We start from the raw sequence: 27561 nt of genomic DNA on the forward strand, positions 1-27561 counted from the left end.
CCAACCCTAGGCGCATGGGGGGAGGCCCAAGGGGGGCGCCCCAGCCCACTATGGGCTGGTTCCCTTCCACTTTCAGCCCACGGGGCCCTCCGGGATAGGTGGCCCCACCCGGTGGACCCCCGGGACCCTTCCGGTGGTCCCGGTACAATACCGATAACCCCCGAAACTTTCCCGGTGGCCGAAACTGGACTTCCTATATATAATTCTTCACCTCCGGACCATTCCGGAACCTCTTGTGACGTCCGGGATCTCATCCGGGACTCCGATCAACTTTCAGGTTTCCGCATACATATATCTCTACAACCCTAGCGTCACCGAACCTTAAGTGTGTAGACCCTACGGGTTCGGGAGACATGCAGACATGACCGAGACGCCTCTCCGGTCAATAACCAACAGCGGGATCTGGATACCCATGTTGGCTCCCACATGTTCCACGATGATCTCATCGGATGAACCACGGTGTCGAGGATTCAATCAATCCGTATGCAATTCCCTTTGTCAATCGGTATGTTACTTGCCCGACATTCGATCGTCGGTATCCCAATACCTTGTTCAATCTCGTTACCGGCAAATCTCTTTACTCGTACCGCAATGCATGATCCCGTGACTAACGCCTTAGTCACATTGAGCTCATTATGATGATGCATTACCGAGTGGGCCCAGAGATACCTCTCCGTCACACGGAGTGACAAATCCTAGTCTCGATCCGTGCCAACCCAACAGACACTTTCGGAGATACCCGTAGTGCACCTTTATAGTCACCCAGTTACGTTGTGACGTTTGGCACACCCAAAGCACTCCTACGGTATCCGGGAGTTGCACGATCTCATGGTCTAAGGAAAAGATACTTGACATTGGAAAAGCTCTAGAAAACGAAACTACACGATCTTTTATGCTATGCTTAGGATTGGGTCTTGTCCATCACATCATTCTCCTAATGATGTGATCCCGTTATCAATGACATCCAATGTCCATAGTCAGGAAACCATGACTATCTGTTGATCAACGAGCTAGTCAACTAGAGGCTTACTAGGGACACGTTGTGGTCTATGTATTCACACATGTATTACGATTTCCGGACAATACAATTATAGCATGAATAATAGACAATTACCATGAACAAAGAAATATAATAATAACCATTTATTATTGCCTCTAGGGCATATTTCCAACACTAGATGCGTACCAGAGGGTAAAATGCTTTGGACTGCATGGCACGTAACTAGGATCAACACTCCCCCTATATTTTAGAGACAAAGCATATCTTGCAACAAGGGCTACTCACTAAGCAAGATAGAAAAAGAGCATAACATACATAGCACAATATAGCATAAGATTAATACAGTACGATAGAGTGCATATGTCTTACACCATATGATAGATCAAGTCTCACGAGCAAACTTAAACCAAAGGAAGAAGGTTCAAACGGAATAAACACGAGCAAAGCAAACACACGACACAGACACAAGACTCTCGCAAATCCCTACACTCTCTCCCCCTTTGGCATCGAGATGGCAAAAGGTAGAGAGGACACCTACACACAAGTGGTGGCTCAAGCGGAGTAGTAAGACGCACGGTCCTTGTCAGACTCGGCAGCAGGGATGGTCTCCTCGACGTCCTCCTCGGAATCAGTCCACTTGAATCCTTGTTTAGCCATCCACTCAGCCTCTAGAGTGATGTGATCCTCAGAACCGCCAGAAACATCCTCGCCAAACAGCTTCATGATCTTCTTGTCACGGCAGCGACTCTCCTTGGAGGCAACATGAGTCATGTACTGTCCCTTGGCCTGCATGCAGAACAGGGTCTTCATCTTGTTCCTGAGCCTCTTAGCCCAAGATGGCTCAGAGGTGGGAGGGATGTACCCCTCAGAACTATCCTCATCAGCTGACTCATCCTCATCCTCATCTGCATCCACGTCCATCCTGGCAGCCTCAGCAGTAGTAGTGGTGTTAGCCCATTGGGGCTTAATGCGAAGCCTGATGGGCTCATGTCGAATCCAGCCCGGTGCAACAAACTCATCATCTGGAAAGAGCTTCTCCCAAGTCGTGGAGATCAGGTGAAACAGGTAAGGCCCATAGATGGGGACCTTACAGTTGAACACCGCGAACTGAAGCTCAACCCACATGATATGTGAGACATCAAGTGGCTGAGTCTGAGACTGGCGAGCCTCCTCAGAAAGCAGCATCATATCAACAAGGTAAGCATGCACCTGGCCCATGTCACCAATGCGTGGGAAGAGGGTGTTCCGGAAGATCCGATGCATGATGTCAAGAAACGAGTTAAGCACCGGCACCTGCTTCTTGTTGGGAAGAGTCTTCAGGACAAGGAATGGCTAGAGCTTGTTCTTGTTGGCAGACTCAGAGTTGGCGTTAGGGCGAACTCCAACTGGCGTGTCGAGCCCTTCATCAGGAACGTGAAGCAACTCCATGAATTCCTTCCAGGTAGCAAACATCCGGCAACCGTTGGTCATCCAAGTCATGGTCCTTGCTCCATCGGTGGAGTCGATGTGTACGGAAGCGAAGAACTGAGCGATGATCTCTGGATCAAAATCCTTGTGAAAGGTGAGCATGTGCTCGATGTCGTACTGCTCCACTAGATCCAAAGCCTCTCCAAAGTAGTCGCGGTGCTTGTCCTGCCGCATATGATGCATGTCAATCCAGTGGATTTCAACATAGAGGTTCTGCTTGGCCTTGATCACATCCAGGTAGATCAGATTCTGCTGCTTGGTCCAGAAGAGATCATTTCCTCGGAAGTTAGCTCGGGGGTTCACATAAGGATTGATCTTCCTGCGAATGATAAACTCGGCTTGGGGCATCTCATCCATGCCCGTAACGGGATCCTTCTGCTTGTTGGCTGCGTGCTTGGTCCTACGTTGGGGGGCACTGGAGCCCTCAGGAGCTTCATCTTGATTGCGCAGACGCTTGGAGCCCGTGTCACGGCTGGGGTTGGAACGGCGAGCAGGAACATCTGAGCCACCACCTAAACACAAATCGCAAGAGAACGCAAGACAAACAAGAGCAATCAATGCAAAAAACAAGGCCAAAACAAAAGGAAACAGAAAACACACGATCTGGACAGAAAAAGTAGCTCCAGATGGATCTACGGTAGTACCGGGCTGCTGTACGGATGTAAAAAATTACATCCGCACCAGCCGCGGTAGTACCGCGCCGGGGAGGCACGGTAGTACCGCGCCTGGGGCGGAAGTAATTTTGTACTTCCGGGCCCCAAGAGGTAGTACCGCACCGAGGTGCGAAAGTACCGCATGGCGCCAGATACAGAGGAGGCCGCGGTAGTACCACTCCAGGAGGAGCGGTAGTACCGCGCGGACCGAAAACCGTAGCCTAGGGCTGCGGATCTGGATCTTGAACCTCCGCACAACGACATCGGAACTACCGTTGATCAAACGCAACTATTTTGACCACCCAAAAGGCATGCTTAATACACTATCACGCTCCTACGAATCCCACTTGCACAGATTTAGCCAAAAATCTCAAGAACACCACATGCATCTCCCCAAGATCTAAAAGCACGAGGAAAGACAAAAGGAAGAGGAACTTGGGGAAAAACCTGGGTCCATGGCAAGAGGGCGAGGTGGGGATCGATCCCACCGGACGGAATCCGAGGAGGGTGGCCGGAGACGGAGATCCGGCGAAGGCCTCTGGCGCCGTTCGTGGGCAGGAGAGAGAGAGAGACGGGGTGGGGAATAGAGACGAATGGGTATGGGGGAGTTAGAACTCCCCCTGTCCCGCTCTTAACCCCCACCCGCTCGTGTGGGCACGGAAGTACCGCGGGTCATCGCGGTAGTACCGCCCGGGCGGAAGTACCGCACGCTGGGCGGTAGTACCGCTCGTCCTGCGGCAGTAAAAAATTACTGCCGCGGTGGAAGCGGTAGTACCGTGCCCCTGGGGGGCAACTGAGCAAGCGCAGTGCCATCCACTCCTGCGGTAGTACCGTGGCTTGCCACGGTAGTACTGTAACCCAAGAAAGTGCAAGAAACACAAGAGAGAAAGAGAGCAAAGGCAACACATCCTACAAAAACACCGAACAACTAAGAAAAAATCAAACAGCGACACAAACACGGCACAAAGAGAAACACAATACACCAAAGACCAACTTCGAGACACAACCTCTCCAAGGAGAGGGCGGTGACCGAAGCCACCTATGTTTGAGTCAATTGGTATGGCACCGCGAAGAATTATCCTTGGGCCCATGACCAAAACTCGTCTTTGAAACACAAGTACCATCAAATATGGCTAATGTGAAAGAGTTGATCGATTTATGCATAATGGGGGGAGGGAGAGTTCATTGAGAGAACAACACTCCCCCTATGTCCATGCCTACACCTAAACAAGACAACAAGTTGAGTGTGGTGTGAGGTGCAAGGGTTCAAGTCACATTGCTCGAATCAATTATATTTAGCTCATGCCTTAACTCGCGAAATCTTGCTTCATCTAGTGGCTTCGTGAAAATATCTGCAAGGTTATCATGAGTGTTGACGTAGTTGAGCTCGATCGCCCCTCGCCTAATGTGATCCCGGATGAAGTGATACCGAATCTCAATATGCTTCATCTTGAAGTGTTGAACCGGGTTGAGAGAAATCTTGATGGCACTTTCATTGTCACACCAAAGAGGCACTTTGTCACAAGTGACACCGTAATCCTTTAAAGTTTGCCTCATCCATAAGAGTTGTGCACAACAATTACCGGCCGCCACATACTCCGCTTCGGTGGACGAGAGAGACACACAACTTTGCTTTTTGGAAGACCAACTTACCAAAGAGCAACCAAGAAATTGGCACCCTCCGGAAGTGGACTTCCTATCCACTTTGTCTCGCGCCCAATCGGAGTCCGAATATCCTACAAGCTTGAAGTTTGCTCCTCTTGGGTACCATAAGCCAAAGTTTGGGGTATGAGCCAAATATCGAAAGATTTGCTTGACCGCCACAAAGTGGCTTTCCTTAGGTGCAGCTTGAAACCGTGCACAAATTCCCACACTCAACATGATATCCGGTCTAGATGCACAAAGGTAAAGCAATGATCCAATCATGGAGCGATATACCTTTTGATCCACCGCTTTACCATTGGGATCAATGTCAAGTTGGCACTTGGTGGGCATTGGGGTGGAAGCCGGCTTGACATCACTTAGCTTGAATCTCTTTAACATGTCTTGAGTGTATTTGGCTTGGTTGATGAAGGTTCCTTCTCTTCTTTGTTTCACTTCGAACCCGAGAAAGAACTTCAACTCACCCATGGAGGACATCTTGAACTTTGAAGTCATGAGAGCGGCGAATTCCTCATTGAATGCTTTGTTAGGGGAACCAAAAATAATATCATCAACATATAGTTGGCATACAAACAACTCCCCTTTGACCTTCTTAGTAAAAAGAGTGGGGTCGATTAGCCCAACTTCAAAACCACGGTCTTGTAACAACTCGGTAAGGTGATCATACCACGCACGTGGGGCTTGTTTAAGGCCATAGAGTGCCTTATCAAGTTGATACACATGATCGGGAAAGTAGGGTCCTCGAACCCGGGGGGTTGCTTGACGTATACCAACTCATTAATAGGACCATTAAGAAAAGCACTTTTAACATCCATTTGTTGCAACTTAAAGTTGTGATGAGAAGCATAAGAAATCAACAAATGAATGGGTTCAAGGCGAGCAACGGGAGCAAAGGTTTCACCGTAGTCGATACCCTCGACTTGGGAGTAGCCTTGTGCCACCAATCTTGCCTTGTTGCGAACAATGGTCCCATGAGCATCTTGCTTGTTCTTGAATATCCACTTGGTTCCAATGACATTGTGGTTCCCCGTTGGCCTTGGCACCAATCTCCACACCTTGTTGTACTCGAAGTTGTTGAGTTCTTCATGCATGGCATTGAGCCAATCCGGATCTTCGAGCGCCTCATAAACCTTTTGGGGTTCAACACAAGAGACAAACGCGTGATGTTCACAATAGTTTGCCAATTGTCTACGAGTGCTTACCCCCTTTCTTAGGCTTCCGACCACATTCTCCATGAGATGGCCTTTGGTGGTGAGCTTGGAAGCAATCTTCACGGTGCGACACTCTAATTCCTCCTCGGATGTGAAGCGAGGAGGGGTAATTTGATCATCTTGAGCGCCGTCTTGAGCTTGTTCTTGATCATGAGCTTGCTCTTGATCTTGAACTTGCCCGGAGGAGAGAACTTGACCTTGGGCATCACTTGGTGATTCAACACCGTCTTGAGGTTGATCTTGCCCTTGATCTTGTTCGAGAGGTTGAGGGCCTTCATTTTGTTCTTCGGAAGCGTGCGGGTCTTGGGTTGGTGATGGCTCCACTTGAGTGGAGCATTGTCCTTCTCCTTCGGCCACAAGGGGTTCCTCAATGGGTAGGATATGACCAACACCCATTCTTCTTATGGCTTGAGGAGGAATTTCATCACCTACATCACAAGTACCACTTTGCTCCACTTGGGAGCCGTTATTCTCATCAAACTCCATGTTACACGTTTCCTCAATAAGTCCCGTGGACTTATTGAGTACACGGTAAGCATGAGAGTTTGTAGCATAATCAACAAATATGCCCTCATAAGCTCTAGCCTCAAATTTAGACAAACGGACACCTTTCTTGAGAATGAAGCACTTACACCCGAACACCCGGAAGTACTTGAGGTTGGGCTTGTTGCTGGTGAGAATATCATAAGGAGTCTTGTTCAAGCCTTTGCGGAGGTAGAGCCGATTGGATGCATGACACACGGTGTTGATGGCTTCGGCCCAAAAGTTGTATGGAGACTTGAACTCCGCCATCATGGTCCTTGCCGCATCCATCAACGTCCGATTCTTCCTCTCCACTACACCATTTTGTTGAGGGGTATAAGGTGCAGAATATTGATGCTTGATTCCCTCATCACTCAAAAACTCATCCAAGGTGTAGTTCTTGAACTCGGAGCCATTGTCACTTCTTATAGTCAAGATCTTTGCATTGTGTTGACTTTGAGCTTCATTTGCAAAGTCGATGATGGTTTGTTGGGTCTCGCTCTTCCTCTTGAAGAAATATACCCAAGTGTATCTTGAATAGTCATCCACAATCACCAAGCAATACTTTCTACCCCCAATACTATCAAAGAATGGAGGCCCAAAGATATCCAAGTGAAGGAGCTCCAGAGGCCTCTTCGAGAAAATGATAGTTGAGGGAGGGTGAGCCTTCTCATGTAGCTTTCCTTCGATACAAGCACTGCACGCACGATCTTTGGCAAAACTAACATTTGTTAGTCCACGAACATGGTCCCCCTTGAGAAGACTTTGCAAAGATCTCATATTGACATGGGCTAGATGGCGATGCCAAAGCCAACCCACGTCAACTTTAGCCATTAGGCATGTCGCGGTCTTAGTGGGTCGCTCCGAAAAGTTAATCACATAGAGACCGTTCTCGACATGCCCAACAAAGGCTACTTTAAGAGTCTTGCTCCACAAGAGGGCCACGGTATCAACATCAAAGAATGTGGCAAAGCCCATGAGTGCAAGTTGACAAACGGAAAGTAAATTGTATGCAAGGGACTCAACAAGCATGACCTTCTCGATCATGAGATCATGAGAAATGGCAACCTTGCCAAGTCCCAATACCTTAGAGGACGAGGCATCACCCCACTCGACATTGGTGGGCATAGATGGAATCTTGTGAACGTCCACCACCAAGTCCTTGCTTCTGGTCATATGATTTGTAGCTCCACTATCGAGCAACCATGATCCCCCACCGGAAGCAAACACCTACAAGAGATCAATGCTTGGATTTAGGTACCCATTTTTAATGGGTCCTTTGATGTTAGTGACAAGGGTCTTAGGAACCCAAATAGACCATTCAATGTACTCATAAGGAGAACCAACAAATTTGGCATAAACATGCCCATCACTAGCACGGCACAAAACATAAGAAGGGTTAAAGTCGCCGGCTTGGTTGGCAGGGGTGGCATTGCCCTTCTTGGCACCACCACCCTTTGCATTGTTCTTATTCTCCTTGGGAGCACTCTCTCCCTCCTTCACAAAGGTTTGCTTGAGAGGGAGAGGTCGTTTGGTCTTGTCATTCTTCTTCTTGTTCTTGGGCTTGGGTGCGAATCCGATCCCCTCCTTGGCAACAACTTCCTTTTGGTTACTCAAAAGGTCGTTGAGGTTCTTCTCACCTTGTATGCATGACACAAGGCCTTTCTCAAGTTGCTCCTTCAACTTAGCATTCTCCTCAATAAGATGCTCATGCTCACAACAAGGGTTAGTAGCATTTGCATTATCAATTAAAACCATATGAGGAAAGGTGGTTTCTCCTTGGTTAGCTTCACTTGGAGTTGATCATGAGACTCTTTAAGGTTAGCATGAATACCCTTCAAGGCCTTGTGAGCCTTGTCAAGTATATCAAACTCCTCCTTGAGTCTACCAAGATCAACCCCGAGTTTGGCTTTCTCGGAATTTAGCACACGAGACGCAACAAGAGCATGATCAAGATCTTTCTTTAGTTTAGCATGATCATCGTTGTATGACTCCTCAAGAGCCAAACGAAGACCACGCTCTTTCTCAAGAGCATTGGAAAGATCCGAAATCTCATCGGCATAGTCACGACTATGCTCCTCCATCTTAGAGATGGTTTCTTCGTGAGTCTCGATCATAACATTGGCTTCACCAAGTTGTTCCAAGAGAGCAATGAAGTGCTTCTTGGATTTACCCTTGAGTTTACCCATAAAGGACTCAAACTCATTCTCCTCCACACTAGATCCCTCATGGTCATCACTACAATCCGTCAATGAAGGATTATTAATGATGGTAGTTTTGATGTTGGGGGTTACCTTGTTGGTGGCTTTAGCCATGAGGCACTTGGCAGTGATGTTCTCATTGGGTGAGTCAAAAAGAGACACCCGTGGAGTAGACGCAATAGCAACGGAGGCCACGGCCATCGACTCCCCATCTTCGTCATCATCATCGTCCTCATTATACTCTTCTTGTACCACCAATGCCCTCGGAGGAGTCTTCTTGGTGAAGTTGTTCTTGTTGGGGAAAGACTTGGCTTTGTCCTTCCGGATAAGCTTGCCACCATTGTCTTCTCTCTTCTCATACGGGCACTCCGCAACAAAGTGGCTCACATTGCCACAATTAAAGCAAGTCCTCATGCGTTGCTTGCCCTTGGTGCCACTTGAGTTGTTCTTGTTGAAGTTGGGCCTTGAGTTCTTCTTGCTCCAAAATTGCCTTGAAGCAAGAGCCATGTGTTCATGATAGGCATACTTAGTGTCTTCAAGGTTGCTCTCCTCTTCTTCGTCTTCTTCCTCTTCCTCCACAACAATCTTGGCCTTCAAAGCAAGGTTGGGCTTCTTTGCTATTTGGGAGCGAAGCACCACATTGTCGGAGGTCTTGTCCAAGATGCTCATAGCCACAAACTCATCCAACACTTCACTTGAGGACAAGGTGTGGAAGTCCGGCCGTTGACGAATGACGGATGACATGGCCTTGTGATAAGGCATCATTGCCTTGAGGAATTTGCGCTTGATCCAATTGTTATCCGTGTCCTTGCTTCCATGATCTCGGAGAGAGACCGCAAGTTTGGTTACTCTCCGATAAAGCTCGCGAGGTTCTTCATCTTCTTTCATGGCAAACTCGTCGGCTTCATCTTGCACCATTTCATAGTTGGAGCGTTGAATGCTTGTGCTCCCCCGGTAGAGGGAAACAACTTGGTGCCAAGCGTCTTTGGCCATGGCATAGGGCCGAAGGTAAGGAAGATCTTCGGGAGGGATTGCATCTTGGATGATGAAGAGAGCATTCTCATTGAATTGGTTGTCCACGGCTTCTCTTGGCGTGAAGTTGCTTCGGTCATGCGGATGGAAACCTTCTTCAATGATTCTCCAAAGGTTAGTATTAACATGATTTAAATGGCGCTTAAAGCGATAAACCCAAGAATCAAAATCCTCATTTTTCACAATCTTAGGGGGAGGACCGGCATGATTCAAATGAGTAGAAGGAAGCGGTCCACCATACACTGGTGGAGGTTCAACATGGGCAAAGATGCCGGTGCCATTCTTACCTCTAGAGGAAGGAGCTTTCTCACTATTATCTTCCCCCTTGTCGGGGTTAGCATCCGTCACCTTGTTAGTGGGATCACCCACTTTCAACGGTGCGGTAGATAGTTTAAGCCCTTCAAGGAATTTATTAAACGTGCTCTCAACCTCGTCCGTCATGGAGGTTTTCAATGTGTCCAAAGCCACATTGAATTCCTCGCGTGAGATCGAGGTTCCCCCATCGGCCGTAGACGAGAACGGATTCACACCGGAGTGCTCCTCCACTCCGTCTACGGTGTCAACCATACTCTTCGGACGGCAAAGTCCTTAATAAAGAGACGAGGCTCTGATACCAATTGAAAGGATCGATATAGTTGACTAGAGGGGGGGGGGGTGAATAGGCAACTAACAATTTTTAACTTTTCTTTACCAAATTAAACTTTGCATCAAAGTAGGTTGTCTAGATATGCAACTAGGTGGGCAACCTATATGATGCAACAACAACAAGCACACAAGCAAGCAAGGGATATAACACAAATAAGCTTGCACAAGTAAAGGCACGAGATAACCAAGAGTGGAGCCGGTGGAGACGAGGATGTGTTACTGAAGTTCCTTCCTTTTGAGGGGAAGTACGTCTCCGTTAGAGCGGTGTGGAGGCACAATGCTCCCCAAGAAGCCACTAGGGCCACCGTATACTCCTCACGCCCTCACACAACGCGAGATGCCGTGATTCCACTATTGGTGCCCTTGAAGGCGGCGACCGAGCCTTTACAAACAAGGTTGGGGCAATCTCCACAACTTAATTGGAGGCTCCCAACGACACCACGAAGCTTCACCACAATGGACTATGGCTCCGCGGTGACCTCAACCATCTAGGGTGCTCAAACACCCAAGAGAAACAAGATCCGCTAGGGATTAGTGGGGGGAATCAAATTTCTCTTGGTGGAAGTGTAGATCGAGGCCTTCTCAACCACTCCCGAGCAAATCAACAAGTTTGATTGGCTAGGGAGAGAGATCGGGCGAAAATGGAGCTTGGAGCAACAATGGAGCTTGGGGATGGAAGAGGTAGTCAACTAGAGGAAGAAGACACCCCTTTTATAGTGGTAGGACAAATCCAACCGTTATCCACTTATTCAGCCCGCGACCTGTAGTACTACCGCTCCAGACAAGCGGTACTACCACAGGGCCTCACAGAACTACCGCGACAGGTCGCGGTACTACCGTTGCGCCAGCAGGGACTAGTCCAAGCCAGAGCCGCAAGGGCTGAGAGCGGTACTGCCGCGGATGCGGAACTACCGCACCCCCTTGCGGTACTACCGCAAGGCCAGAGTGGACTAGGCTGGGAAGGGCACGGGTGAATAAAATTACATCCGTGGCCACTTCCGCTGAAAATCGAACAGTGCAAAAATCCGACACGGTACTACCGCGCCAGGCGGGCGGTACTACCGCGCAGGGAGCGGATGTAAAAAATTACATCCGCCCCTACTTCCGCTCGTGTTACTGGGCCGGACCAGATCTCACGGTACTACCGTGCGAGGGGCGGTACTACCGCGTAGGGCGCGGATGTAAAAAATTACATCCGCCCCTACAGCCGCCAGAGGGGCTGAGCCTGGTCCTGAGGCCACGGTACTACAGCTCCATAGGAGCGGTATTACCGTGGGCTCTTACGGTACTACCGCGAGGAGCAGCGGTACTACCGCAAGGGCCTGCGGTACTACCGCTCCGCGGAGCAGTACTACCGCATGCCTGAGAAGCAACACTAGGAATCCTTCTTTTGCACAACGATGAAGATAACGGAGGATGCTCCAGGGCACAAAGGGAAAGGCGGTGCAAGGGAGAAGACGTGAACGTGATGATTCCACCCGAACCTTTCCACCGCGGACACCCTCTAAATAGAACGGCTATTGTGACACCCAAGTTTTTATTGGATTTTTCAAAAGGTTTTATTTGACTTGAAGGGAGTGATTTAAAAATTTTCTTCAAGAGAACTCTCACTCTCAAATATTTTTCTTTATGGCAAAAGTTTTGTTTGGATCCACCCAAGATCCTCCTTTGGTCTTGGAGGTTCTTGCTTTTCATTTGGACTCAAGACAAAATGTTTTTCATTTGGGAAAAGAACTCTTGAAAACCTTTTTTTGAATTTGCACTATGGCTTTTGGAAAGTACTTTGCCACTTTCAACTATTCCTTCTTGCCATGGCATAAGTGCAAATCCTCTCTCCTAACCACTCCCTCACCTCTGGATCATGATTTGCATCAAATCCAGCAAGTTGAACCTCCCCATGTGATCATTTTCATTCAAATTCTATTCAAACAAATTTCTGTCTTCTCTTATAGCACTTGGAGATTTGCAAAGGAACTCCTTTTTCTGTTTTGATTTTTGCCACCAAACCTTTTTCCCCTCATAGTCCTTTGAACCCTCAACCTAGAACCATGAAGATCCACTGGTCTCCAGTTCAAAATTTTCAAACTACATCTGCTGCAAGTTTGGACCAGATTTGACAAATTTGGTGAAATTCATTCAAAACATTCTCCAAAAATTCCAAGTAAATTCATGCAGCCTCTGGGTGCATTGAGTGGTCATCTCACCAAGTTACAGCTCCAGAAAAATTTATCTCTTTACCAAAACCTTCTGTCGAACACCTGCAATGCATGGTCACTGTCAAGTTTCAGAAGTTCAGAGAACACTGCAGTGCTCACTGTCGTTTTCTTCAGAAACGGGCGTCGATCTCGCCAGTACCCTCGCGTCGCCTTGCTCCTCGTCCCCGCCCTCTTGTTCCTGCACCGCACGAGCGCCTGGCACCTTGCGGGCGTCGGCGACGAGCAGCAGAAGGTGCGCCGCCCCGTGACCGACGCCGGTGGTGGCTTTGCGGGCGCCAGCGGGAGACACGGCGCCGACGACGCCACCCAGCGCTGCCCAAACCACCGGAGCTCGCCGCGTGGCCTTCCACTCCCCCAAACACGCTGCCGCTCTCGTCGTGAACCGCAGGGCGCGGAGCGCGCTCTCTGCCGCCGTTGAGCCCGTGCGGTCACCTCACCGTGGACCGACGCCATTACGCCAAGACCGACCCCGTTTAGCTACAAATCGAGTCCAGTGACATCCACTGATGCTGCCTGACCGCTCAAACCCCCTGCCAACCCACTGCTCCGCCGTAATCGCTCGCCGGAGATTCACCGTTCACGGCCATCCCGTCGATCTTCCTATAAATAGGGGCCCCGAGCTTCAACTCGAGCACCCACCAGCCCTGCACTCCCCCTAGAGCACGCCTAGCCACTGGAAGAGCCCCGAGGAGGTCTCCTTCCTCGACTCCGGCCGCCGCGACCCGCCACGGGATCCAGCCCGATTCGCCCCGTGTGTGCTCCTCCGCCTCCATTCTCTTGCCAGTAGCTTCACCAGGCATCTCTCGTTCTGACCCGCACTTCAATTTGAAGCTTGCAGCCCTCCACCGGAGTTCCCCATCCTCACCCGAACCGCCGTCCGCCGGAGATAGTGTCGCCGTCGACGTGGTGCTCCCCGTTGGACGAGTCCACCACCCACCGACGCGGAAGAAGACACTGAAGCTCTTGGTACCCTCCGTTTCTCCTAACTCGCCGTGGTTCGACGCCGGCGTCCACCGCCGTCTTCGGGCGCCGGCGAGCCTTTTCAAACCTGACATGCGGGCCCCGCGTGTCAGCCTCTGTTTTATTTCCCCGAACCGTTTTCTGTTGGCGCCTTCGGGCAAAATACGTCTTCTCTCTTGCGCTTGCGCATTTCCAAACGAACCGTTTTCTGTTTTCTCAGTTAAAACCCTGGAACTTTTCTGTTTCATTACAGAAAGGTCCCTGGACAGAAACCTTTATAACTTTTTAATAAAAAGGTATTTTTGAGTGATTCTTTTTCTGACATTCTTAAAATTTTGTCTAGTTTTTTATGGGATTTATTTGGAAAATATTTGGCAAAGTTTCTGTGCATGTGTTGGTTTTCACGTTAGTACCCGTTTCGTGATTGCCGTAGGTTCCGGGAGAGGTGACGGAGCCGCGAACTTCGCCGAGCTAGACTCCGACTTCTCCGAACCAGGCAAGCATGTTTGAACATTTGATATGGCAGATGTTTTGCATGTTCATGTGAAAGTTTGTGCGTGGCATGTGAGTGTCGATAAATACCTCGTTGCTTGTAAGGCAACGACCCGGTTGTTCCGAAGTTGCGATGACCTCTGATGAGAGGTGGCCTAATCATGTAGTGACATGAAGGGCAGTAAGGTGGTACTGTTGTAGCATGCCAGCCTTGCGTCATCCGACTTTCTTCGACGTTAACGTGGTTGGAGCCACGTTATCGATCTTTTCCCGCATGTTCCAAAGTTGCGATGACCTCTGATGAGAGGTGGCCTAATCATGTGGTGACATGAAGGGCAGCAAGGTGGTACTGTTGTAGCATGCCAGCCTTGTGTCATCCGACTTTTCCGACGTTAACATGGTTGGAGCCGTGTTATCGTCCCTTCCCCTTTCCGTGCTACCACATGTCTCATTGCCAGGATACGGTTTAGTAAGTTGGTAACCTCTTTCCGTGTACACACCAAACAGAGAGGCCGGGATGATGGTACCTTGGCCCAGGATTAAAGCCAGTCATCCGGTCAGGGGGCATGGGTGTTTCCGGTTGGGACCGAGAGGGGGGCACCCCCTTATAGCGCGCGTATAGAAATTTGATCCCATGCTACGCGAGGTTGTAGCCTCCCCGACTCAAGGTTTTTCTTGAATGTTGCCGAGGGTGATCCCTGGCTTCGGATGGTTGAATTGGGTGTGTACTGGTTAGACGTGTTCCTTCCAGAACACCGTAGACGGAACTAGTCCCCGTGACTACTGAAATCCGTTGGCTGTGGTTAAGTACAAACTCTGCAGAGTCAATTCTTTCCAAATCATCGTATCCATGATCAGTAATGTAGACTTTATATCCAAATCTATCCGTGTGAAAAACTTGTCCCCGGCGAGAAAGCTCAAGTGGTAAATCCAGATTTATTGTTATTCCAGTGGATGGACTAACTTTATTTTGTGTCTCATGCTTGTGATAATTTATGTCCCCGAGCTGTTGTAATAATGAAATGTGATATAAGCCCTTTAGGTGACGTCGTGCAGACGTCCGACTGTGGCGTGTACTTGTTTCTCACTTTCGATATAAGCCCTTTATGTGATGTCGCTCAGACGTCCGACTGCGGCATGCACTGTCTTTACTTTCTGTTATAAGCCCTTTATGTGGTGTCGCCCCGACGCCCGACTGTGGCATTATTATTCCGCATTTTACGCTTGAGGAGTCTTTCAGACACTCGTTTGGCACCAGTATTATTATTCCGCATTTTCCGCTCGAGGAGTCTTTCAGACACTCGTTTGGCACCCGCATTATTATTCTGCATTTTCCGCTCGAGGAGTCTTTCAGACACTCGTTTGGCACCTGTATTATTATTCCGCATTTTCCGCTCGAGGAGTCTTTCAGACACTCGTTTGGCACCAGTATTACTATTCTGCAGTTTCCGCTCGAGGCGTCATTCAGACCCTCGCTTGGCACCCAGTATTTATTTATGTCTAATCGCACTGGTTAACTTATTCATGTGCTTCATGTTTACATTTGTTATACCTTATGTCCGAACTGTCTTGCGAGTACTTTCATAGTACTCACCTGGCTTGTTGATTTGGCCAGATGTTGACGAAGGCGATCTCTTGGATGAAGAGTTCGATAGCGCGTCCGATGCCTAGAGGAGTCCCAGTCAGTCCTGCGCGATCCCGGATTTTGGTCACTTGCTTTGTTTACGCTTCCGCCACCCGCAATAAGTCTTCTCGAGCCTCACGCCGACGCTCGAAGAGCTGTAGTCTTCTGGAGTCATATCACTCGCCTCGCGGTGATATCTCCACCATCGTCATTATCGTGAGTTAGTAGTTTGCCACCCTATCCGCCGTGTTGTTTTATCGGCGTGCATGTAATAAATTGTTGGGCAGTCTCTGCTCAACTTTGTATTATATTTAGTACTCCTGGTATTTTTCTTCTGTGACCAATGTATTGTCTATCAGTGAGAAGGAATTCTTCCTCGCTGGTCCGTAACAGGGATTGGTTTCTCAATAATTATTTTATTGAAAAACCGGTCGTGACAAGCTTGGTATCAGAGCCAGGCTGACTGTAGGAAGCCACTAGGTGCGACCGCTAATCGGTTATTAGCGTCTTTGGTGCTTCTTCGGCATTTTGCAATTGTAGCTATTTTCTGTTGGTCATCATAAAATTTATGACTTGACTACTCAGAATTTTTGCCTACTTTTGTAGATGGCTGGCAGCAGCTGTGAGAATCGAGTGTTCACCAACGTGCCCGAGGGGTTTGTCAAGCTCCTCGTCTCCATCACCAAGCTCGCGATCGGGCCAGCAGCTCGCCCGGAGTTCACCCTCTATCAGCACAAGCTCAGTGACGACGTGTCTATGCACCAGACTGTGGTGCAGTTCAAGGGAGGACGTTCAGCTGCATGCCACTTCCGTTTTGTGGGAAGGGCCATGCCTACGGAGAGGCATGCCATGCAGATGGCTGCCCGTGAGGCGATAGCTCGCCTTCGGGACATCCTTCCTACGATGAAGACTCGTCGCTACCGCTACCTCCCATGCCATGTGCCTTGCACCAGCCACTATGCGTTCGCCTGCCATCGGGGAGAGCGAGATGAAACCATCGAGATGGTTGTGGAGTATCTCAAGGCTCTGGAGGAGTCTTTCGACAACCTCGAAGATGATCTTGTGGCTGCCCGCATGGACTTAGTCCGGGGCGGTCCTGCCAGCAGGAAGGAGCTTCTCCACACGGCGCCGCCTCTGACATTCGTCTCGTCTTCAGCCTCGTATGCACCGGCCGTTCTGGCCACTGCTCGCCGTCTGCCTACCACTGAGGAGTTCGACCGAGTCATCGCTCCTACTCCAGTCAGAGCCGCACCGCCTGCCGCTCGCGCTCTGTCACCAGTCGCCCCCGCACCATCACCGCAGCGCAGCGTCGCACGCCAGGAGCCAGCTAGAAAGGAGGAGGTTGATTCTCCTGGACCGCTGAGCCTTGCCATCGGCAAGGGGAAGGAGATCTTCACCATCTCCGACTGAGAGCACCGAGTAGCCGCGTGTTATGCCTGCTTGTATGATGTGTTGTTTTTATCTGTACGCCAGTTTGTGTTGGTGTGTTTGCTGCCTTCCGGAGTAGTACGCTAGTTTTTAATAACATGTCAGGATTGTGTACGCACAACCTGAGTGCTGTATCTTGTGTTTGCTTTCGCATGTAAGATTTGTGCTAAGCACTTCTTCTCCGTGAAAACCATTTGTGTTTCTTTGAAAACCTAGAAGCCTTTTTTTTATTACCTTTGCAAGAGTTTTCCTGCGCTACACAGTTTTTCTCATGGGTTTTGCAAATGATACCCCAGACTGGAAAAATGTCTCGCCCTTGGACTCGCTCTATGCCCAATCAGCCAGAAGAGGTTTACGGAACACAGACCAGCAACAATTTCACTCAGGGTCAGTCCAGCCGACAGGACAGCGAAGCGGCACTATCTCATGTATGCCGTCTCTTCGAGCAAAGCGAGCAACAGCACCAGGAGATGATGAACCATGTCATCAATATGGGAAACCACCGTGAACCCTATCAACCACATTCCAAGTTATCTGAGTTACAGAAGACTCGCCCCTCAACTTTTGCTCACACCGACAGGCCACTGGAAGCCGATGATTGGCTTCGCGAGATTGAAAGGAAACTGATTATCGCTCAGTGCTCAGATCATGAGAAGGTGCTTTATGCACCACACTACCTTACTGGAGCAGCCGCAGCATGGTGGGAAAACTTCCTACACATGCACCCCAGGGAACACAACATCACCTGGGAAGAATTCAAGGAAGGCTTCCGTGGGGCACACATTCCCAGGAGCATCCTAAAGATCAAGAAGAGAGAGTTTGATGACCTGAAGCAAAGAGGCATGTCCGTCACAGAATACAACGGCCAGTTTACCCAACTGTCTCGTTATGCCTACGACGAGCACATGACAGAAAACAAGAAGATGGAAAAATTCCTGGACGGCCTGGCACCAGCATTAAGATGCCAACTGATTGTACACACCTTTCCGGATTTTAAGACGCTGGTAGACAAGGCCATCACCCTGGAGAATGAGCGCCGTAGTCTGGAAGATATCCGCAAGCGGAAGAGGGACAAGACAACTCTTGCCCGCAGCAACCGAGGCAAGACTGAGGTCCCAAGGACAGACACGAGGAGATCCACGACTACTGAGCCAAGACCCGTCGGACAATTTCATGCCAGAGACAAGGAGTTCACATACCGTCCAGGGGTCACCTGCTATGCTTGTGGTCAACAAGGGCATTATGCTAAACAGTGCCCGAAGCCAAGAGACACGGCACCCAAGGCGAACAATGGTGGGAACAATCCAGCCCCCAAGCGCAACAACTTCAACCCCAGCAGCAACCACAGGAAGGGTCACCCGAACCATGTGACCAGGGAAGAAGCGCAGAATGCCCCAGACATCGTGCTCGGTACGTTCCCTGTCAACACAGTACCTGCCACGGTTTTGTTTGATTCTGGAGCTTCCCATTCGTTTGTTTCGAAGAGTTTTGTTTCACAACACGGTTTTCCGATACTTCCCTTGGAAAAATCTATGATCATCAAGTCCCCCGGAAATAAGCAAATTGCTCAGGGTTACTGCCAAGGAGTGGTCATTGAGTTCGAATGACTACCATTCCACGCGAATCTCATCGTGTTGGAAAGTAAAGGACTGGATGTCATTTTAGGAATGGACTGGTTAACCACCAACAAAGGATTCATCGACTGTTTCAATCGGACAGTGATTCTCACTCACCATCACGGCAAGACTATAAGAGTTTCCGCTCAAGAAAGGCCATGATCACAGAAACCAAAACTGAACAAGATGGACATCGCAGAATTAAGAAAAGTGCCAGTGGTATGCGAGTTCCCTGATGTGTTCCCGGAAGAACTACCAGGCATGCCACCAGACCGAGAGATCGAATTCAGCATCGAACTAGCACCTGGCACCACTCCCATTTATAAGAAGCCGTATAGAATGGCACCCTCAGAATTGGTGGAGTTAAAGAAGCAGATAAAAGAATTATTGGACAAAGGATTTATTCGAGCCAGCTCCTCACCTTGGGGTTCGCCTGTGTTGTTCGCCAAAAAGAAGGACGGGACTTTAAGGCTGTGCATAGACTATCGAGCCCTCAATATGGTCACCATCAAAAATAAATATCCGATGCCACGAATAAATGATTTGTTTGACCAGCTCGCACAGGCCAAGGTACTCTCGAAAATTGATTTGAGATCGGGATATCACAAATTGAAGGTACAGACGGAAGATATTACCAAGCCAGTTTGCAAATGGCACCCTTTGAAGCGTTGTACGGGCGAAGGTGTCGTACCCCATTGAATTGGTCAGAAACAGGTGACAGCCGTATCTTCGGCCCAGATATGCTTAAGGAGGCCGAGGAAAAAGTTAAACAAATCAGGGACAGACTCAAGACAGCACAGAGCCGACAAAAGAGCTACTATGATCAGAAGCATCGTGAGGTCAGCTTTGAACCTGGTGATTCCGTATACCTCCGAGTATCTCCTATGAGGGGTCTACAACGGTTCAAAATAAAGGGGAAACTAGCCCCAAGATTTATCGGACCATTTTGTGTGAAGGCACAAAGAGGCACGGTAGCCTACCAACTAGACCTGCCCAAGGAGCTGTCAGACGTCCATGACGTATTCCACGTCTCGCAGTTGAGGAAATGTGTGAGTAACCCAGAGAAACATGTACCTCATGAGGACATTGATATGCAACCAGATCTCACCTACAGAGAAAGGCCAGTAAAGATTTTAGAAGAGTCTGAACGGAGGACCCGTCAGAAAACGACAAGATTTTTCAGGGTTCAGTGGAGCAACCACACTGAGGATGAAGCCACATGGGAAAGGGAAGATTTCCTCCGAGCAGAGTATCCATATCTATTTGAGGATCAGCAGAAATCTCGAGGACGAGATTTTTCCTAAGGGGGTAGGTGTTGTGACACCCAAGTTTTTATTGGATTTTTCAAAAGGTTTTATTTGACTTGAAGGGAGTGATTTAAAATTTTCTTCAAGAGAACTCTCACTCTCAAATATTTTTCTTTATGGCAAAAGTTTTGTTTGGATCCACCCAAGATCCTCCTTTGGTCTTGGAGGTTCTTGCTTTTCATTTGGACTCAAGACAAAATGTTTTTCATTTGGGAAAAGAACTCTTGAAAACCTTTTTTTGAATTTGCACTATGGCTTTTGGAAAGTACTTTGCCACTTTCAACTATTCCTTCTTGCCATGGCATAAGTGCAAATCCTCTCTCCTAACCACTCCCTCACCTCTGGATCATGATTTGCATCAAATCCAGCAAGTTGAACCTCCCCATGTGATCATTTTCATTCAAATTCTATTCAAACAAATTTCTGTCTTCTCTTATAGCACTTGGAGATTTGCAAAGGAACTCCTTTTTCTGTTTTGATTTTTGCCACCAAACCTTTTTCCCCTCATAGTCCTTTGAACCCTCAACCTAGAACCATGAAGATCCACTGGTCTCCAGTTCAAAATTTTCAAACTACATCTGCTGCAAGTTTGGACCAGATTTGACAAATTTGGTGAAATTCATTCAAAACATTCTCCAAAAATTCCAAGTAAATTCATGCAGCCTCTGGGTGCATTGAGTGGTCATCTCACCAAGTTACAGCTCCAGAAAAATTTATCTCTTTACCAAAACCTTCTGTCGAACACCTGCAATGCATGGTCACTGTCAAGTTTCAGAAGTTCAGAGAACACTGCAGTGCTCACTGTCGTTTTCTTCAGAAACGGGCGTCGATCTCGCCAGTACCCTCGCGTCGCCTTGCTCCTCGTCCCCGCCCTCTTGTTCCTGCACCGCACGAGCGCCTGGCACCTTGCGGGCATCGGCGACGAGCAGCAGAAGGTGCGCCGCCCCGTGACCGACGCCGGCGGCGGCTTTGCGGGCGCCAGCGGGAGACACGGCGCCGACGACGCCACCCAGCGCCGCCCAAACCACCGGAGCTCGCCGCGTGGCCTTCCACTCCCCCAAACACGCTGCCGCTCTCGTCGTGAACCGCAGGGCGCGGAGCGCGCTCTCTGCCGCCGTTGAGCCCGTGCGGTCACCTCACCGTGGACCGATGCCATTACGCCAAGACCGACCCCGTTTAGCTATAAATCGAGTCCAGTAACATCCACTGATGCTGCCCGACCGCTCAAACCCCCTGCCAACCCACTGCTCCGCCGTAATCGCTCGCCGGAGATTCACCGTTCACGGCCATCCCGTCGATCTGCCTATAAATAGGGGCCCCGAGCTTCAACTCGAGCACCCACCAGCCCTGCACTCCCCCTAGAGCACGCCTAGCCACTGGAAGAGCCCCGAGGAGGTCTCCTTCCTCGACTCCGGCCGCCGCGACCCGCCACGGGATCCAGCCCGATTCGCCCCCGTGTGTGCTCCTCCGCCTCCATTCTCTTGCCAGTAGCTTCACCATTCATCTCTCGTTCTGACCCGCACTTCAATTTGAAGCTTGCAGCCCTCCACCGGAGTTCCCCATCCTCACCCGAACGGCCGTCCGCCGGAGATAGTGTCGCCGTCGATGTGGTGCTCCCCGTTGGACGAGTCCACCACCCACCGACGCGGAAGAAGACACTGAAGCTCTTGGTACCCTCCGTTTCTCCTAACTCGCCGTGGTTCGACGCCGGCGTCCACCGCCGTCTTCGGGCGCCGGCGAGCCTTTTCAAACCTGACATGCGGGCCCCGCGTGTCAGCCTCTGTTTTATTTCCCCGAACCGTTTTCTGTTGGCGCCTTCGGGCAAAATACGTCTTCTCTCTTGCGCTTGCGCATTTCCAAACGAACCGTTTTCTGTTTTCTCAGTTAAAACTCTGGAACTTTTCTGTTTCATTACAGAAAGGTCCCTGGACAGAAACCTTTATAACTTTTTAATAAAAAGGTATTTTTGAGTGATTCTTTTTCTGACATTCTTAAAATTTTGTCTAGTTTTTTATGGGATTTATTTGGAAAATATTTGGCAAAGTTTCTGTGCATGTGTTGGTTTTCACGTTAGTACCCGTTTCGTGATTGCCGTAGGTTCCGGGAGAGGTGACGGAGCCGCGAACTTCGCCGAGCTAGACTCCGACTTCTCCGAACCAGGCAAGCATGTTTGAACATTTGATATGACAGGTGTTTTGCATGTTCATGTGAAAGTTTGGTGCGTGGCATATGAGTGTCGATAAATACCTCGTTGCTTGTAAGGCAACGACCCGGTTGTTCCGAAGTCGCGATGACCTCTGATGAGAGGTGGCCTAATCATGTAGTGACATGAAGGGCAGCAAGGTGGTACTGTTGTAGCATGCCAGCCTTGCGTCATCCGACTTTCTTCGACGTTAACGTGGTTGGAGCCACGTTATCGATCTTTTCCCGCATGTTCCAAAGTTGCGATGACCTCTGATGAGAGGTGGCCTAATCATGTGGTGACATGAAGGGCAGCAAGGTGGTACTGTTGTAGCATGCCAGCCTTGTGTCATCCGACTTTTCCGACGTTAACATGGTTGGAGCCGTGTTATCGTCCCTTCCCCTTTCCGTGCTACCACATGTCTCATTGCCAGGATACGGTTTAGTAAGTTGGTAACCTCTTTCCGTGTACACACCAAACAGAGAGGCCGGGATGATGGTACCTTGGCCCAGGATTAAAGCCAGTCATCCGGTCAGGGGGCATGGGTGTTTCCGGTTGGGACCGAGAGGGGGGGCACCCCCTTATAGCGCGCGTATAGAAATTTGATCCCATGCTACGCGAGGTTGTAGCCTCCCCGACTCAAGGTTTTTCTTGAATGTTGCCGAGGGTGATCCCTGGCTTCGGATGGTTGAATTGGGTGTGTACTGGTTAGACGTGTTCCTTCCAGAACACCGTAGACGGAACTAGTCCCCGTGACTACTGAAATCCGTTGGCTGTGGTTAAGTACAAACTCTGCAGAGTCAATTCTTTCCAAATCATCGTATCCATGATCAGTAATGTAGACTTTATATCCAAATCTATCTGTGTGAAAAACTTGTCCCCGGCGAGAAAGCTCAAGTGGTAAATCCAGATTTATTGTTATTCCAGTGGATGGACTAACTTTATTTTGTGTCTCATGCTTGTGATAATTTATGTCCCCGAGCTGTTGTAATAATGAAATGTGATATAAGCCCTTTAGGTGACGTCGCGCAGACATCCGACTGTGGCGTGTACTCGTTTCTCACTTTCGATATAAGCCCTTTATGTGATGTCGCTCAGACGTCCGACTGCGGCATGCACTGTCTTTACTTTCTGTTATAAGCCCTTTATGTGGTGTCGCCCCGACGCCCGACTGTGGCATTATTATTCCGCATTTTCCGCTCGAGGAGTCTTTCAAACACTCGTTTGGCACCAGTATTATTATTCCGCATTTTCCGCTCGAGGAGTCTTTTAGACACTCGTTTGGCACCCGCATTATTATTCCGCATTTTCCGCTCGAGGAGTCTTTCAGACACTCGTTTGGCACCTGTATTATTATTCCGCATTCTCCGCTCGAGGAGTCTTTCAGACACTCGTTTGGCACCAGTATTACTATTCTGCAGTTTCCGCTCGAGGCGTCATTCAGACCCTCGCTTGGCACCCAGTATTTATTTATGTCTAATCGCACTGGTTAACTTATTCATGTGCTTCATGTTTACATTTGTTATACCTTATGTCCGAACTGTCTTGCGAGTACTTTCATAGTACTCACCTGGCTTGTTGATTTGGCCAGATGTTGACGAAGGCGATCTCTTGGATGAAGAGTTCGATAGCGCGTCCGATGCCTAGAGGAGTCCCAGTCAGTCCTGCGCGATCCCGGATTTTGGTCACTTGCTTTGTTTACGCTTCCGCCACCCGCAATAAGTCTTCTCGAGCCTCACTCCGACGCTCGAAGAGCTGTAGTCTTCTGGAGTCATATCACTCGCCTCGCGGTGATATCTCCACCATCGTCATTATCGTGAGTTAGTAGTTTTCCACCCTATCCGCCGTGTTGTTTTATTGGCGTGCATGTAATAAATTGTTGGGCAGTCTCTGCTCAACTTTGTATTATATTTAGTACTCCTGGTATTTTTCTTCTGTGACCAATGTATTGTCTATCAGTGAGAAGGAATTCTTCCTCGCTGGTCCGTAACAGGGATTGGTTTCTCAATAATTATTTTATTGAAAAACCGGTCGTGACAGCTATCCTACGACTCAAATCTACCAAAGGAGACATAGAACACCACCGTCTTCAACAGTCTTCGAGGGGTGCCAAATCGTCTTGTGCCTAGCGACGAACCGGCTGAAATACTCAAGGCACACGATTAGTCCGCAAAAGCATTGTCATCAATCACCAAAACACGTAAGGCATAATATGCCCTTACAATCCCCAAGCTTAATTCCTACTTGTCCATGAGTAGGTAAATGATAAACAAAAAAATTGATGTTGAATGCTACCTAACATGTTCTTGATCAAATGATCTAATCATAGTATGAATTTGAGATACGTATTATTCCAGGCAATAGTCTATCAATTTAACATCAAATTACTAATACACAATCATGCAAGTAAACAATTATTGACTTTTAAAAAAAATGCTAAATAATGTGATATATACACACTTAATCATAATAAGCATGGCACACTTGGTCTTCCTAGCATATAAAGATATCAAGTCATGAACAACTCTGACGCTAAACCAAGCAATTAAATCATATTTTTCTTCGTTTAGCCATTTCAACTCTCACGTAATCCTTAAGCGTGAGCCATGGTCTTAGCAATTTTTTTAAAAGGGAGGCAAAAGATTTGCCTCATCTATTAAATAAGGAGAGAATAGAGTTTAGAGTTTACATAACACCCCACACAAATGGCATGAAAATTACTTGCACAAAATTACAGACCCAAATTTCTTTGCGCCGGCAGTAACCTATAACTTTGCTTCTTCAAGAATGGATCTAAGGAGAACAGGCGGTGGAGCAAATTTTTGACGAAACACTCTAGCATTCCGCTCATTCCAAACGGTCCATGAGATGAGCATGGTGAGGGAGGTCATGGCATGCCAATTTGGGTTTCGGCTATCAGTTTGTTTGTCCCACCACTCGTTGACGGATTCATCAAGATGCCACTGAGAGGTGTTGACGTGAGGTATCCCAAGCTTCTCGATGATAGATATCCAAAGCCTAAGCGTGTACTGAGACTTGAAGAAGAGGTGATGCCCCGTTTCTTGTTCTCTCTTGCATAGTTGGCAAAGGCCACAGTTTGCCCAACCGTGCCTCTCCAACCGATCGGCGGTCCAAATACGGTCTTGTAGAGCTAACCAAGCGAAGAATTTAACCTAGGGGGGCAAGCCTTCCAAACCATGTGATCCATGGGTGAGAGAGCCAAACCAAGGAATTGAGCCTTATACGCGGTGGCCGCCGAGTATATCCCATCATTCGCATGCTTCCAAATGATATCATCTTCGGCTTGCCCACCAAGGTGAAAGTCATGAACAAGCATCCAAAGAGTGAAGAACTCGCGAATGTGGCCAACGGTGACAATGGTGTTGGGATTGATTTTGAGAATCCAAGCACTTCCCTGAAAGTTGGTGCAAAGGCCAGTCGCGTCCCCAAAACCTCTCAAGATGGACGCAAGGTTGTCGATATCTGTTTTGATAGGAGCACAAAAAACGGAGGCATCATCCGCATATAGGGAGGTTCTCACCATGGGCCTCGCCCACGAATCTTGTGAAGAAGGCCTTTCCGGGTTGCCAAATCCATAATCTTATCGGATCAATCGCGATGACAAAAAGAAATGGGGAAATGGTGTCACCCTACCGAGCCCACCATCGTGCTTAATGGGGGGACAGGGATCCCATTCAAGAGAATTCAAGACGAAGACGAGGAAAGCAGCGCGACAATCCAAGCGTGGAACTTGTCCAAGAAACCCATACGCTGGAGGAGATCCAAAATGTATTCCCACTTAACGGAGTCAAAGGCCTTTCTTATGTCTAGCTTGAAGAGCAGAGCAGGGGTCTTGCACTTGTGTAACCGCCTAGCAAAATTCCGAATGCACATGAAGTTATCATGGATACTATGCCTCTTGATGAAAGCACTCTATGCGTTGGAGACAAGGTCATCCATGAGAGGAGCAAGCCGAAGCGACAAGACCTTGGCAATAATTTTGGCTAGGGCATGGATGAGACTGATAGGTCTATAATCAGAGATGTCTTCCGCCCTCTCCTTTTTGGGCAATAGAACAACATTGGCGGAATTCACCCATTGCAGGTTGGAGGTTTGAAGGGAGTCGAAATGCTGGATGACCCTCATGACCGTATGATTGATGATTCCCCAACACTTCTTGAAGAAGATCCTCGTGAAGCCATTTGGACCTGGCACCTTATCACTAGGCATTTCTTTTATTGCCGCCCATACCTCATCTTCTGTGATGGTGTTACCCAGGTCGTGCAAGTCATGGGTTTCCACCCCAAGCTCATCCCAGTTGAAGTCTTTGTTGCTACTATGTCCCCTACCCATGACCTCAGAGAAGTGGTCATGGATGATCTTCTCTTTTTCCTTGTGCTCGGTCACCCACCCATGTGCTTGTTTAATCCGGTGAATGGTGATTCTTCCTTCTTCTGGCATTGATGTGGCGGTGGAAGAATTTTCTGTTTGCATCCCTATGCCTCAAGTTTGCCAACCGAGCACATTGGCTCTTCCTAGTCCTCTCAAGTACCGCCAAACTGATCACCCTCCACTTGAGCCTTGAGTGTATGTCACATTCCTCTAGAGAAAGGGCCCTCGCCTCTTGCGCAATGTTGAGGTGGAGAATCACAAGTAGGGCTGCATGGAGTTGGACCTTTGCCTTGGAGAACAGGTTCTTGCTCCACTCAGTAAGCCGGGTCGCGGGTTTTTTGAGCTTGTGGTATAGGACTTGGTACAACTCCGAGTGCCTGACATGCTCATCCCATGCCTTTTTCACCACCTCAGGGAAGCCGTGCAAAGAAGCCCAGAAGTTTTCGAACTTGAAAGATCTTGGCCTTCTAGGCCCTTTGTCATCCGCAAGCAGGAGGGGGCAATGGTCGGAGAGGGAAGACGACAAAGCATTTAGCACATGGGTGTTGAAGGCCATATCCCGCTCCGCATTATAGAAGAAGGAGTTGAGCTTGCAAAGAGTTGGGTTGTCCCGCTCATTACTCCAAATGAAGTGCCTATTTTGTAGGTGAATTTCCTTGAGCTCGCAAGATTGTAGCACAGCCCAGAAGCGATTGATCCTACTCCGGTTAAATTTTCTCTCATTTTTGTCTTGTGCGCGGTAAATTTGGTTGAAATCCCCAAGGGCCAGCCATGCAATCCCATTGGGAGGCTTTTGGGATATGAGCTCTACAAAAAAACATCTTTGCAAGCGTGATCGGTTATCCAATATACGGACGTGACCCTAAAGCAGACGTCGGTTGCACGGATACAGACCATGAAAAGAGAGGCAATAGGTCGATGTGGTGATATCGGAGACGTTGAGAACTTTTC

The sequence above is a fragment of the Triticum aestivum genome, chromosome 2D (genome assembly GCF_018294505.1).
Source record: "Triticum aestivum cultivar Chinese Spring chromosome 2D, IWGSC CS RefSeq v2.1, whole genome shotgun sequence".
Taxonomy (NCBI): domain Eukaryota; kingdom Viridiplantae; phylum Streptophyta; class Magnoliopsida; order Poales; family Poaceae; genus Triticum; species Triticum aestivum.